Source organism: Diabrotica virgifera, chromosome 7 (assembly GCF_917563875.1).
Source record: "Diabrotica virgifera virgifera chromosome 7, PGI_DIABVI_V3a".
In the NCBI taxonomy this organism is placed as follows: domain Eukaryota; kingdom Metazoa; phylum Arthropoda; class Insecta; order Coleoptera; family Chrysomelidae; genus Diabrotica; species Diabrotica virgifera.
In genome coordinates this window covers 168,677,116-168,692,415 of record NC_065449.1, presented here as the reverse complement: position 1 = coordinate 168,692,415, position 15,300 = coordinate 168,677,116, and the positions used below count along the sequence as shown (strand labels likewise).

At 30.6% G+C, this 15,300-nt stretch overlaps 1 protein-coding gene and 1 long non-coding RNA gene across 3 annotated transcripts in view; one reads left to right on the top strand and one right to left on the bottom strand.

The window, feature by feature from the left end:
* LOC114325462 (TWiK family of potassium channels protein 18) overlaps positions 1-15,300 on the top strand; it is a 962,626-nt gene that overhangs the window by 902,044 nt on the left and 45,282 nt on the right. The window lies entirely within an intron of this gene.
* On the bottom strand, positions 196-7,955 carry LOC126888333 (uncharacterized). 2 transcript variants are annotated; one of them, XR_007699518.1, is made up of 2 exons: positions 7,631-7,955; positions 196-1,128 (listed from the first exon to the last, which is right to left on the bottom strand). It is a non-coding gene; the product is annotated as an uncharacterized LOC126888333 (long non-coding RNA). The 2 variants fall into 2 exon arrangements; XR_007699517.1 differs by lacking the exon at positions 7,631-7,955 and adding an exon at positions 1,647-3,072.

Genomic DNA, 15,300 nt, shown 5'->3' with positions numbered 1-15,300 from the left:
AAAATAAGAATAATGTACTGAAAATGAATGGAGATGAATAATGACTAAAAACGAACAAAATAAATAAAACTAACTAAACATGGGCGCCATGAAAATGATCTTCGATCATTTTCCCAGGTACCTTACACTGCTTTCCAATATTAAATATATTAAACCTGTAATAATGAACATAAAGGAATAATAAAATAATTGATATACAAAATAAATACATATTTATTAAAAATAACTACTAGATTTTTGACAATCTCTGAGTTACACAAAGTGTATATCATGTGACTCTAAAATGACATAAGTTATACAAAAAGTCATCTCTAAGATAACAACAATAATGTTATCTGTTACAAAATTACAGGTATTAGTACCTCTTACTTACATATAGGGTACAAAATTACATAAGTCTTCTACCAAATGGTTATAGTACGCCTGCTACGTACAACTGAATTGAAACCGACAAAGATGAAAATAATACAAATAAATAGGCCCAAGCCTCACTAAGGGAAAATACAATAATGAATAAATAAAGTTAAATATACAATTGACTAAAGTAGAAATGAAGTTGAGATAAATACCGACGATGGCCTAAATTAACCGAACAAATGGAATAAAGCGAATGACAGTAAAATATTTGGGAAACAAGCTAGTAATATTACAAAATAAATTTACCCGAATTACATAAACCAATATCAAAGCAATAATAAAGTATTAAAACCCTAATTTTCTCTAGGCTTATTCCTGTGCACAAGAAGTTACCGTAGATACAAAGTTTGGGAACCAAATAATCTAATATACAAATATGTCAAAAAACAAACCAGAGGTAACCTAAATCTGGAAAAAAAACATAGTGTATTTAACAGATAGTCTGAAATATAAAAAAAACCAATAGTTACTAAAACACCTCACTAAATGTTCCCAAACGAGGTTGCGGTTACATCCTAGAAAATGATGCACCAGGATGGTGCGGCCCCATGACTCCTGTAGGCCCAGGTGCCAAGACGAAAATTGAGCTGGAACGCTCCCATAGCTTGTTCCCAAAATTACTACCCAATGATGACTTGACTGTGGCTGTAGTGGTTTCCCAAGGTGGTCAAATAAGGTCTAGGACTTCATGGTAGGGTTTCTCCCAAATGGCTAAAAACATTCCCAGTTTTATTTCCCATTTTAAACATTAGCAAAAAGTAAAGGGAAGAAGAAATAATTGAGGAAACTTTTTAGAAGCATTAACATAGAAAAACCGATCATTAAGATGGAACAAAAACTAATCTCAGGTAACCTTGAACTATTTTGAGGGTGAACACATGAACAAATAATGATAAATGTGAAATTTGAATATGATTTATCTGAGGAAATATCTGTAAAAATATATAGAATTTATAAAAATATTGGAGGTTCAATAAATTTAAAACCTACAGAGAAATGATAATTATTTCTAATATTAATTGAGAATTGCATATGTTTGGTTATGTCTAACCAAAAAATATATTAATATATAATTTTCCTTGAATGAATATTCAATAATCGAAATAATCTACATAAAATCCAAATAATGAGTTGACTAAGAAATTTAACAATGAACCTAATATCTCAAAGGTTCCATCACAAAAACCAAGACTATACATAAAAAATTACTATGAAAAAGTAGATCTCACCGAATGATTCCTATTTATACTCCAACAGGAGTTGTCACCCACATGTCTCCTCACTCCAGACAATCCCTGGTGGTAACTTTTTACTTTACGTTAAATTTCTTATGTGATAAAATAAGTTGGAGGAAATCATCCGCCATTCTATATGGTATATCTATTCGACACCACAGCTCACAGTCAAGTAAAGAACGAGAGGCGTTTCTCCGCCAAGGTAAACGTCAAATTCTCTCAGAACCCGAATAATTCTCGACAGGTGGAGTACGTTCCATCACCGAGGTATGACGTCACCTCAGTGGTCCTATACGAGAATTTAAATGAGAGACCGAGGGAAAATAATAATAATAATTATTAAAGAGCTACTTTCGTAACGTGACCGTTACAATCCCCTTCTACTTGGGAAAAAAAAAATTTTATCCATAAATTTTTTTTTTCTAAACTTCAAAATAATAACAACTAACTTTGCAATACATAGTCTAACAATCCACGTTGATTCGCAAGATTACCAATAAGCATAAACTAATGTTCAAGGAGAAATAAATAAATACATGACTCAAACTCATACTAAAATGTTACTATGTTACTCTCTGCTACCAAATATTGACATAATATTGCTTAAAAGTTAAAACAGAACTAAATATTGCACTAAAGTTCATAATAATGCTAAGTGTCGAACTGGGCACCAAAACCAAAATTGAGCTATCCATGGACATCAGATTTATAAAGGATATATCCAAGGACGGAACAACCAGGAAAAGGTGTGAGCCAATTCGAACCATATCACAAGTAAATGTATCAAAGTGATTAAAAAAAAATCAGTAACTAAAATAAGTAAAGAATTGAACACTTAATCCAAAATTGAACTAACAATGGACACCAGATTCATAATAGTATATCCAGAGAAGAACAATCAGGAAGATTTATGGAACAACTCTCACTAATGCCAAATAATACCAATAATAAACATACCAAAGGAATCCAAAACTCAATAACCAAAATAAATGTGGAATCGGACACTTAATCCAAAGTCGGACTATCAGTGGACACCAGATTCATAAAAGGCATATCCAAAGAAGAACGACCAGGCAAATTTATGGACCAATTCGCACCAATACTAATCCACATAAACAGATCAGGTCTACGTACACCCACATCCGGTAATACGAACCTATCCAACCAAATACACAAAATAAATGAAGAATCGGACACTTATCCACAATCGGACTATCAATGGACACCAGATTTATATAGGAGTATATCCAAAGAAGAACGATCAGGCAAATTTATGGACCAATTCTTACTAATACTAAATAAACTAAATTATTGGATCCAATGGTAACTAATACTGAACAAAATAAATAAATTAGGTCTACATACACCCTCATCCGGTAATATGAACCTATCCAAACTAAGTAATCAAAATAAGTCACAAAAAAAATACCAACAGACTAAGTAACAGAGATGTAACCAACCTAAATCAAAAGTAAGATAAATACCTAAGGTATATTGACTAAAATATTCTAGAAACTACATAAACTAATTCATGCTGGTATTCGCGAACTATAGCATGTTGCTACAACAGATGTATGAGAATAACCCGACTCAGATAAAGTACTAATAACGTAAGAATAAGTAAGAAAGAAAAAGAATAAATGATGAACTCATAAGTTCTATGACACTATGATAAGTGATAGGCAAAAAAAATATGTGATAGGTGATAGGAAAAAAAAATAGGATAAGTGATAAGAAAAAAAATTGACGAGAACGAGCAACAAGTTTTAAATAAAACTGCAGATTCATGCATTCTCACATACATGGAATTATTCAGGAAATGTTCCAAAATCTAAATAACAAAACTAATGCCTAAGGAAAGAAATGGGAATATACTCAAATGAACAACTCATTTGTCTAAACACCTCAAATACTAAATTAAGGGATCTACTATGTATAGGGATAGTCAGCAACAGACATACTATGAAGTACGAGACATAATATAAACTAAACACTTCCCTATCAAATGGTAAAAATGTAACTGGAATAATGGGAATAACACTAGAAGGGTTAGGAAATGGGCCCGTCATTTGCTGACCAGAAATATTATGATAAACAAACATCTGCATACTCAGCCATGAAAGACATAGATTACGAAATTTAATCGAACAGCACTGGCCACGTACCGAACAACCACTTCGAACCCACGTATTCACTAAATCCTAGTACACACAGACTAATTCTTAGAGGAAATAATATGAAAGACTTAAGAATTCACACATACTTACATCAAAATTCCAAACTAATTCCAGAATCATAATGTATAGGAAATAAGGGTCTGAATTATTATAATGTACTTAAGATATCTGTGACAAATGTCAATAGAGTAACCCAATAACAAATTAACAACCACATCTTTCCAATATGGCAAATTCAATAACAATATATCAAAAATAATAAAAAAAATTAGTAAGTAATCAAATATTCAACATAATATAACGCATAACCTGAGATATGGTAGTGTAACATAGTTCCATCATAATATCCATATTAAACAAGAGTACTTGTATGAGTTCACCTATCCAAATATATATAAATATATAATAATCAACAACCCTTCTAACTTAAGGGTTAGGTGTGCAAAAACTAGACAAAAATACAAGTGAAGTTTTTATTAATTGGATAATCCTACTGACAGGATTAGCAATTAATAATATTGACTCATAATAATAATTAAAATGCACCATACCTAATACCAAAAAATAAACTCATACATAAAGTACTACATAATAATTAAATTAATAAGTAATAAATAAAAGTCATCAAAACTAAGCCAAAGATGAAATCAAGCAATGTATGTGGGTACCTGCATTATCAGATGATAAAAAAAATATTGGACTAAAATTTATAACCATACTAAAGATTGAGCTAATAAGCTAAAGACAAACAGAAGAAGAGATTAGCTTGAACAACTCTGTTTCAAGGCAATCTTCTTCTGAAGATTGTTCTACAACTTGATAGAAAAATAGTATCAATGTTTCCTAACTAATAAAGAATTTATATTTGAATCTCAACCTAAAGTATCTGATTTATAAAAGCATTAAGTACATTATGGTACCCACACTGATATAATATTATTGTCAAAATTAACAAAACTAGAAGCTGAGATGGATAATGGAACTACTTAACTATACAATTTATCATTGTAATGTTTAACACTACCAATTAAAGAAAATAAATTATGGATGAACATCTGTAATCATCCGAACCATGCGAATTCAACGTATCATGTATAGAAGCTAATGTTGTGGACCGATATTGCTTTGTGGTGTGTGCCTGTCTTACCAAACAACCCAAATATCAAAAATAACAAATATAAAATATAATCTAAAGTTTGTAAGACAAAGATACATATGGAGAAAATATTAGCGACACACCAACAAATCAAAATGCCAGCAAAATATATAAATAATCAAATCAATAAATTAAATAAAATACCTAAATACTGGAAATAATTTCTAGTTAGGTGTAAAATATAACCACACTAGAAAAAAAATATATGCATATAGTCAATAATTAATTGTACGTGCAAACATACTACCATTGGTAGAAGGACTAAAAATCCATAATAATAGAACATAATGTCAGTCATGTATACTCATTCTAAATACACAAATAAGTTTCCAATAAAAATACAAAATTCAAACTAAAATATGAGCTGTACCACTAAAACTAAAAATGAGGTATCGAAATCAACTAATCAAAACCAAAAGCAGCATAAGTCTACCTGTTTAGTATTCGTAAAGTTTTAAAGACCAAAAATAAATCAGAAGTAACATGTATACAAAGATATCAAAAAGTTAATAAAACAGAAAATTCCAATAAAAGAAAATTGAACTAAAAGAACTACTGTCTTAGAACCATAAAACGGTTGGCACCACGCATTGGGCAGCCAGTGTAACAAAATGAAGAAAACTTCTGTTGGAGTGAAAGTAAAAAGCAAGATATACTCCAACAGAAGTAAGGAAAAAAGTAAATAAATAACTAAGTAACTAAATAGTTGTGGCTGAAAAGAAGATGTAGTGGGTGAGTGTAAAGAAAAGGATGAAGTGGCTTCTACGTTGAGAAGCCGCAATAGGAAAAATACTACTAAAGTGCAGTAGTACTGAAGAAAGGGGAATTAGAAGGGATAGAAGTAGAAGTGGGAAGAGACAGAGGCAAACTGAATAGAGTTGGCTAGCTATAGATGCAAGAGAGCAACTTGACACTCAAGGATGGATACGGCTCGTTTGCATGCCTGTCGAAGAACAGTAGCTCTATATAGATAGTAATGATGACTAAAAGATGAAATAATAAAATAAGAATAATGTACTGAAAATGAATGGAGATGAATAATGACTAAAAACGAACAAAATAAATAAAACTAACTAAACATGAGCGCCATGAAAATGATCTTCGATCATTTTCCCAGGTACCTTACACTGCTTTCCAATATTAAATATATTAAACCTGTAATAATGAACATAAAGGAATAATAAAATAATTGATATACAAAATAAATACATATTTATTAAAAATAACTACTAGATTTTTGACAATCTCTGAGTTACAAAAAGTGTATATCATGTGACTCTAAAATGACATAAGTTATACAAAAAGTCATCTCTAAGATAACAACAATAATGTTATCTGTTACAAAATTACAGGTATTAGTACCTCTTACTTACATATAGGGTACAAAATTACATAAGTCTTCTACCAAATGCTTATAGTACGCCTGCTACGTACAACTGAATTGAAACCGACAAAGATGAAAATAATACAAATAAATAGGCCCAAGCCTCACTAAGGGAAAATACAATAATGAATAAATAAAGTTAAATATACAATTGACTAAAGTAGAAATGAAGTTGAGATAAATACCGACGATGACCTAAATTAACCGAACAAATGGAATAAAGCGAATGACAGTAAAATATTTGGGAAACAAGCTAGTAATATTACAAAATAAATTTACCCGAATTACATAAACCAATATCAAAGCAATAATAAAGTATTAAAACCCTAATTTTCTCTAGGCTTATTCCTGTGCACAAGAAGTTACCGTAGATACAAAGTTTGGGAACCAAATAATCTAATATACAAATATGTCAAAAAAAAACCAGAGGTAACCTAAATCTGGAAAAAAAACATAGTGTATTTAACAGATAGTCTGAAATATAAAAAAAACCAATAGTTACTAAAACACGTCACTAAATGTTCCCAAACGAGGTTGCGGTTACATCCTAGAAAATGATGCACCAGGATGGTGCGGCCCCATGACTCCTGTAGGCCCAGGTGCCAAGACGAAAATTGAGCTGGAACGCTCCCATAGCTTGTTCCCAAAATTACTACCCAATGATGACTTGACTGTGGCTGTAGTGGTTTCCCAAGGTGGTCAAATAAGGTCTAGGACTTCATGGTAGGGTTTCTCCCAAATGGCTAAAAACATTCCCAGTTTTATTTCCCATTTTAAACATTAGCAAAAAGTAAAGGGAAGAAGAAATAATTGAGGAAACTTTTTAGAAGCATTAACATAGAAAAACCGATCATTAAGATGGAACAAAAACTAATCTCAGGTAACCTTGAACTATTTTGAGGGTGAACACATGAACAAATAATGATAAATGTGAAATTTGAATATGATTTATCTGAGGGAATATCTGTAAAAATATATAGAATTTATAAAAATATTGGAGGTTCAATAAATTTAAAACCTACAGAGAAATGATAATTATTTCTAATATTAATTGAGAATTGCATATGTTTGGTTATGTCTAACCAAAAAATATATTAATATATAATTTTCCTTGAATGAATATTCAATAATCGAAATAATCTACATAAAATCCAAATAATTAGTTGACTAAGAAATTTAACAATGAACCTAATATCTCAAAGGTTCCATCACAAAAACCAAGACTCTACATAAAAAATTACTATGAAAAAGTAGATCTCACCGAATGATTCCTATTTATACTCCAACAGGAGTTGTCACCCACATGTCTCCTCACTCCAGACAATCCCTGGTGGTAACTTTTTACTTTACGTTAAATTTCTTATGTGATAAAATAAGTTGGAGGAAATCATCCGCCATTCTATATGGTATATCTATTCGACACCACAGCTCACAGTCAAGTAAAGAACGAGAGGCGTTTCTCCGCCAAGGTAAACGTCAAATTCTCTCAGAACCCGAATAATTCTCGACAGGTGGAGTACGTTCCATCACCGAGGTATGACGTCACCTCAGTGGTCCTATACGAGAATTTAAATGAGAGACCGAGGGAAAATAATAATAATAACTATTAAAGAGCTACTTTCGTAACGTGACCGTTACACCATCTTAACACTGAAAATTACACTAGTATAAAAAAGTACTTTTTATAATACCACGGTTGTTTAAAATGGCATAATATAATAATTAACTTATAGAGTATGAATTTTTAGTATATTAACTTTTAATTATGTATTAAAAAAATTAAAAAAAAAAAGGTAGCGACAGGTAGGTCCCGAAACCAGGACCTCTTGATCTCCGGCCTAACGTGCTACCACTGAGCTATCAGGTCTCAATGTATTATCTTTCGTTAAAGTGGTATTTAAATGTCATAGCATTAGTCACATTTTTAAAATATGTAGTTTGAAATTTAAACAAAATTCATTTATCCATACAATAGCAGGTAATGATTTTTCAACCAATTATGGAATATATCAGATTTTTATTAACATTCTAAGTGCTCTTAACTTTGTTGCAAACACACGCTAAATAAACACAGTTACTCGAAATAACATAGTGTAGTTTATGCCATTAAAATGTACTTATACCACGGTTGTTTACAATGGCATATAGAATAATTAACTTATAAAATATGAATTTTAAGTATATTAAGTTTTAATTATGTATTAAAAAATTTTTAAAAATGTAATCGAGACGTAGGATTTGAACTCAGGACATGTAAATCTCCGATCTAATGCTCTACCACTGAGCTATCGGCTCTCAATGTCTTGACTTACGTTAAAATGGAGTTTAAATGTCATAGTTAACATAAAATGTCATAAAAATCACATTTTTAAAATAGATTGAAATTAAAAAAAAATCCATTTATCCATACAACAGCAGTTAAATATTGCATTGTTAGTCAGCTCTGAGCTATCCTGAAAATTTCAAATACCTAGTTAGCCTAGAACTATTTTTAAAATGGATTACAATATTTGCGGAATCCGTGACAGCAACCAAGTCAAGTAAGTATATAAAAACGTTTTAAAAAGAAGCCGCATCTCGATTAAAACTGGTTAATCGAAAAAATATTGAAAAGCAAAAAAGTTTTAAAAACATTGTGTTTAACTAATAGTACCACAATAATAATTTAATTAAAACGTACCTAAAAGTTTGGGGGGTTGAAGGAAATAAAACCCCCATAAAATTATTATGGGGTGCACAAATTTCACTATAATTTCTTTTTGAGATGCCCCTGCCATAGTAATGCCACATATCAATTTTCATTAAAAAATATCTAATAGATTTCGATATATCGGAAAAAATCGATTTTCATTTTGTAAATTCAAAGGGCTGTAACTTTTTTTGTGTTCATATCTGTACAAAGGTAAGTTAGGTTCAATCGAACTATTTTTGGACCCAAAATATGAGATTTAATTTATGACCTGTATTTTTGTTACACCATGTATATTTCATGTTTTTGACTTCACACTTTTTACTTATAGGCCTGGATTCCGCGTATGAAAAAAAAGTTGCTTAATAGCAAGCTGAAAATTTGTTAATAGCTTAAGGGTGTCTAGTCGGATAAACTTTGATATATGAGAACACTGGAACAGGGGCAGTTTTAATTGTGGAACAGGTTAAAAATTTGGAACGGTCAGACCACGAAAACGGCACATTTATTTTGTCCGACAGAACAGACTTAAACTCTCCGAACAGAGATTAAACTCTTATGTAAAAATCAGACTGCTATTTATCACCTGTCATAATTCATGTCATTTTACATATTCTACATGTTCCACTCATTAAAACGCCTATTTGGTGATAAATAGCAGTCTGATTTTTGCATGAGAGTTTAATCTCTGTTCGGAGAGTTTAAGTCTGTTCTGTCGGACAAAATACATGTGCCGTTTTCGTGGTCTGACAGTTCCAAATTTTTAACCTGTTCCACAATTAAAACTTCCCCTGTTCCAGTATTCCCATATATCACAGTTTGTTCGACTAGACGCCCTTGAGCTATTAACAAATTTTCAGCTCGCTATTAATCAATTTTTTTTCATATGCGTTATCCAGACCTATTATTAATACAGATATTATATTGAAATTTTATAGTTAGTTGCTTTTTTACTTAGGTAAGTACAAAATACAACTTCATCTTTAGGTAGCGTCCAGACTCCAGACTATTTTTATTTAGAAAAGCATATCTAGTTTCCGATCCATATTTTTGACCCAGTTTATTACCGTCAGACCAGCATGCTACTGCTGCATTTACTAACTTTTCTAACGAAATATTCAGACTTTTATATTTTTTCGTATTACTTAAGTTTCGAAAGCAGCCAGAAGGTGCCGGCAGCTCGAATGAAAGTTTTTCTCAGGAGATGATCTAATACAGTTCAAATTGGAAGTGGGGTTTATGTAGAGTATAAACAGACATAATTTATATATGCATAAAATATCAAGCTTTGCTCAAGAATTTGACAAAAGCTAGTAATATTAAAAGCACTTAAATTTGCAGTTTATATTTGTAAATACAGGGTGGGCCAATGAAAATAGTCCACCTCGATATTTTGCCGTATTTATTAGATTTTAAGGAAACTTGAAAAGAGGTTGATTTTTGTTCTGAGGAAGACACAATTTTCCGATACATAACTCTGTCATTTGTCAACACCCTACTTTCCACTTTCCCAACCCCTTTTTTTTAAATAGGGAATACACCATGTGCGATATATCATTAAAAAGGCATTTAGATGGAGTATTTAGACAATATCGATTTTCCACGATTTTTTTTTCGATATTTGCACCGTCTTTGAAAAAAAAGTTTTAAATCATTTAAAGTACAACACCTTTTAAAAATAAGACACACCAGAATGACACATTTTCTGTCACATCAGAAGTAAATTAGATTAAAATAAGAGAAAAATTAGGAGTAGAACTAATAGAAATACATATTTATACTCCAGGCGAAAAATAGGTCGATTTCAGGATATAATTCAGGAATTTTTGAAACCTATCAGGTGTTGTAAAGGACGATGCCAGGAATAACTTCTACTAAAATGTGACCAAAAATATTGTGAGCTTTTTTTTAATTGCGATTTTCATTTGTTAAATTTGCAATTTTTAAAGATTTTTAATTTTGCAGCTTAGGATATTGATTCTAGAGAAAAAATTTTTAATAGAAAGTTGTAGTAAATTCAAAAACCTACAATCTGAGCAACGGTAAGTTTAATTTTGTTTATTGGTTATTGCAAAACAGCCTGCGAAAAGTCCAAAATGGCCGTTTTTTACAATTGCGTTATTTATTGTACAAATATTTTTTTTTATTTTTTAAAGCTTTAAAATGAAGATCTTTCAATTCCAAACATAAAAAAAATTGTAAGGCCGGATTAACGAATTTGTTGCTTAGATATTATAAATTGTTTATCCCAAGAGGTCAAATGTCGAAGGTTATAACTTTTTGAAAAAAAATCGTAGAGAGTTGGTGAAACATCCAATCTCCTTCTAAAGAGATATGTTTTCATATTCTGATGTAAAGAAATGCGTAAAACATTTTTAAACCTCTAATTTTTGGGTTTGAAAATAAGGGGGCAAATTTCGTTATACACATTTAGAGCTGAAGCGGCCCTGTACATCCTATGAGTTTCTAACTTACAGATTATTGTTGTTTAAGACGAAACGAAAATTTATAAAAAAATAAAAATTTTCTACAACCAACTGAAGCCGATATAATTGATTCTTTTTTCTTAAATCGTAGTGCCTTTATTTATAACAATTAAGAAATTATTTTACAGTCATTGACTAAAGAAAGACTTGTATTATTTTAAAATAAAAATTATTATAAAATATAGTTACATTTAATTATTAAAAATTATTTTTAAAATCGGTGCTGTTGCGAGCGGCCGAATTTTGCAAATCGCCCGGCTCGCTTCAAATCCGCGCGCTCGGAAAATTTTTACGTAACTTGTATTAAATTTTGACCGAAAACAATTTAATAATATTACCATTACAACATACAGTCTATTTACCACTGTATTTGTTTTTCGTGATAAAATTTTATATGTGAAATCTCATTTCTGGAGAAATAATATTACAAAAATGATACATATATATGAAATATATAACTATATTTTTAATTTTTTCATTGTTATATAAATATAATAATAATAATGTTACTTCTTATTATACAATATAAAACTTTTTCTTCTTGTAGTGACTATCCGTTTTGAATGTTGGCGACCATCATGGCAATCTGTACTTGCACACTAAATCGGTACTGCTGCTCTAAAAAGATTTGTAGTTGTTGTGTTGAACGACATACGTAAATTTTCTAGCAAGGTAATCCTTCGCCTTCCTGGTTCTGTTTCCAAATGGGGTTTGCCAAATTACCATGATGGTCGCCAACATCCAAAACGGATAGTCACTACAAGAAGAAAAAGTTTTATATTGTATAATAAGAAGTAATATTATTATTATTATATTTATATAACAATGAAAAGATTAAAAATATAGTTATATATTTCATAATAATATAATATATGTATCATTTTTGTAATATTATTTCTTCAGAAATGAGATTTCACATATAAAAGTTAATCAAGAAAACAAATACAGTGGTAAATAGACTGGATATTATAATGGTAATATTATTAAATTGTTTTCGGTCAAAATTTAATACAAGTTACGTAAAAATTGGGCCGGCGTAGCGCAGGTGGTAGTGTGCTTGCCTCGCATGCCGGTGGTCCGGAGTTCAAATCCTACCGCCGGCAAGAACAACTAGACATTAAAAAAAATGTCTATAGGCCCCAGGTCGACTAAGCCTGAATAAAATGAGTACCTTGGGTAAAACCAGGGGTAATAATAGGCGGTTGAAGCGTAGCACTGGCCTTGTTACCTTCCTTGTATACCGTAGGCCCTAGATATAGCAGACTACCCTGCTATACTCCCAAAGCCGCGTGCGGTATAAAACGGGAGACTATTATTATTTACGTAAAAATTTTCCGAGCGCGCGGATTTGAAGCGAGCCGGGCGATTTGCAAAATTCGGCCGCTCGCAAAAGCACCGATTTTAAAAATAATTTTTAACAATTAAATGTAACTACATTTTATAATAATTTCTATTTTAAGATAACATTAGTCTTTCTTTAGTCAATGACTGTAAAATAATTTCTTAATTGTTATAAATAAAGGCACTACGATTTAAGAAAAAATAAACAATTATCTCGGCTTCAGTTGGTTGTAGAAAATTTTTATTTTTTTATAAATCTTCGTTTCGTCTTCAGCAACAACAATCTGGAAGTTAGAAACTCATAGGATGTACAGGGCCGCTTCAGATCTAAATGTTTATAGTGAAATTTGTCCCATTGTTTTCAAACCCAACATTTAGCTCGGCTTCCGTTGGTCGTAGAAATTTTTTATTTTTTTTTATAAATCTTAGTTTTGTCTTCAGCAACAATAATCTGTAAGTTAAAAACTCATAGGATGTAAAGGGCCGCTTCAGCTCTAAATGTTTAAAACGAAATTTGCCCCCTTATTTTCAAACCCAAAAATTAGGGGTTAAAAATGTTTTACGCATTTATTTACATCAGAATATGAAAATATAACTCTTTAGAAAGAGATTGGATGTTTCATCAACTCTCTACGATTTTTTTTTCCAAAAAGATATAGTCTTCGACATTTGACCTCTTGGGATAAACAAATTATAATATCTAAGCAACAAATTCGTTAATCCGACCTTACAATTTTTTTTATGTTTGTAATTCAAAGATCTTTATTTTAAAGCTTTAAAAAATAAAAATAAATTATTTGTACAATAAATACCGCAATTATTGTAAAAAACGGCCATTTTGGACATTTCGCAGGCTGTTTTGCAATAACCAATAAACGAAATTAAATTTAGCATAGCTCAAATTGTAGGTTTTTAATTTACTACAACTTTCTATTAAAAATCTTTAAAAATTGCAAATTTAACAAATGAAAATCGCAGTTAAAAAAAAGCTCACAATATTTTTGGTCACATTTTAGTAGAAGTTATTCATGGCATCGTCCTTTACAACACCTGATAGGTTTCAAAAATTCCTGAATTATATCACGTTTTTTCACCCACAACCTGGGGTAATAATCATTTCGTTGTAAAATTAAACAAGAGTCGTCTTATATTTCAGTTCTTTCAGTGATAATACGCACTATAACTGGATTTGAACCTTGTTCAAAATCTAAGATGGTTTCTGATGAGATCCAGGAAGTTTCGAATCCGGTGAAGGTGCTCATGGCGCTCTGTAAACGAACTGAAATATTAGACATCTTCTCTTTCGTTTTAAAGCAAAATTATTATTAATTTCTATTAGTTTTAAAGTTATAATTTAAAAGTTTCCCGCATCCCAACTGAGGACTATTTTTCGTTGGAATTTTACCGCGCGCTGGACAGGCTAGCAGTGAAATGCAACTTTTAGATCTCCCTCAACCTGCTTTGCTCCAGCATTTGGTTGTTTGCAAATTTTATTTTCTTTTTGCTCAAATTTGCTAAAAATCCTTATAAACAAATTAATGTACATTAATGTTATTTAAGAAAATTATAACTTTAAACCGGTATAACTATAACATAAAAATAAAGTTATTTAACAAACTTTGTTTGTAAGTCTATTAATTAAGCTTTAACATGAGACCCTGTAAAGCTCATTTGCGTGCGTAGAAATCGAGTTATGATAGAAAAAGCTTAAAAAAATTGCTTATATTGCAATTTGTAATTTGCTTAATGCAGTAATTTTACAAAATCTTGAGTTATTATTAATATTGGTGGATTTAGGTTAAGTAAAAGCCATTTACTTTACTTTTTATTCAGGAACAAATTTTATTTGAAAAAAAATTATCTCCTTTAGTTTATGAGCTACAGCCTTATAAACAATTTATAAATAGTTAAATTGTTTATAACAATTTTTCCACCATTCGAATCAAAATCCACCCTCCAAATTCGTAATCATCACCCAAAAATACATAACAGACCGTTGAGTTTGCCCATCAGAATTGAAAAGTTCACGGTGGCCTAGCCTTATTTATTTGATTATTTCATTCATAGGAGATTCTGACCAATAGAAAGTTACAGAAATCTAAATTAAATCGATAATTTTTGATAATTGCCCGTAGTCAAGTATATTACGTCAGATGCCCTTCGTTGCTATGAAAAAATACATTCAGTGACATTAATGACAATTTATTAATGTTATAAAAATTATAAAAGTGATGACTTTCAAGCGCCAAATATTTATAACAACTGTGTGTTTAATTGTACTAATTTTTACTTACATAAATAAATTACAATAACATTTTGGTTTTGAACAGTTTTATTCATGAAATAATCGCAAAAAATTTCACTCGAGCTCTAAAATTAATATAGAATTTTAGAGCTCTTGTGCAATTACTACTG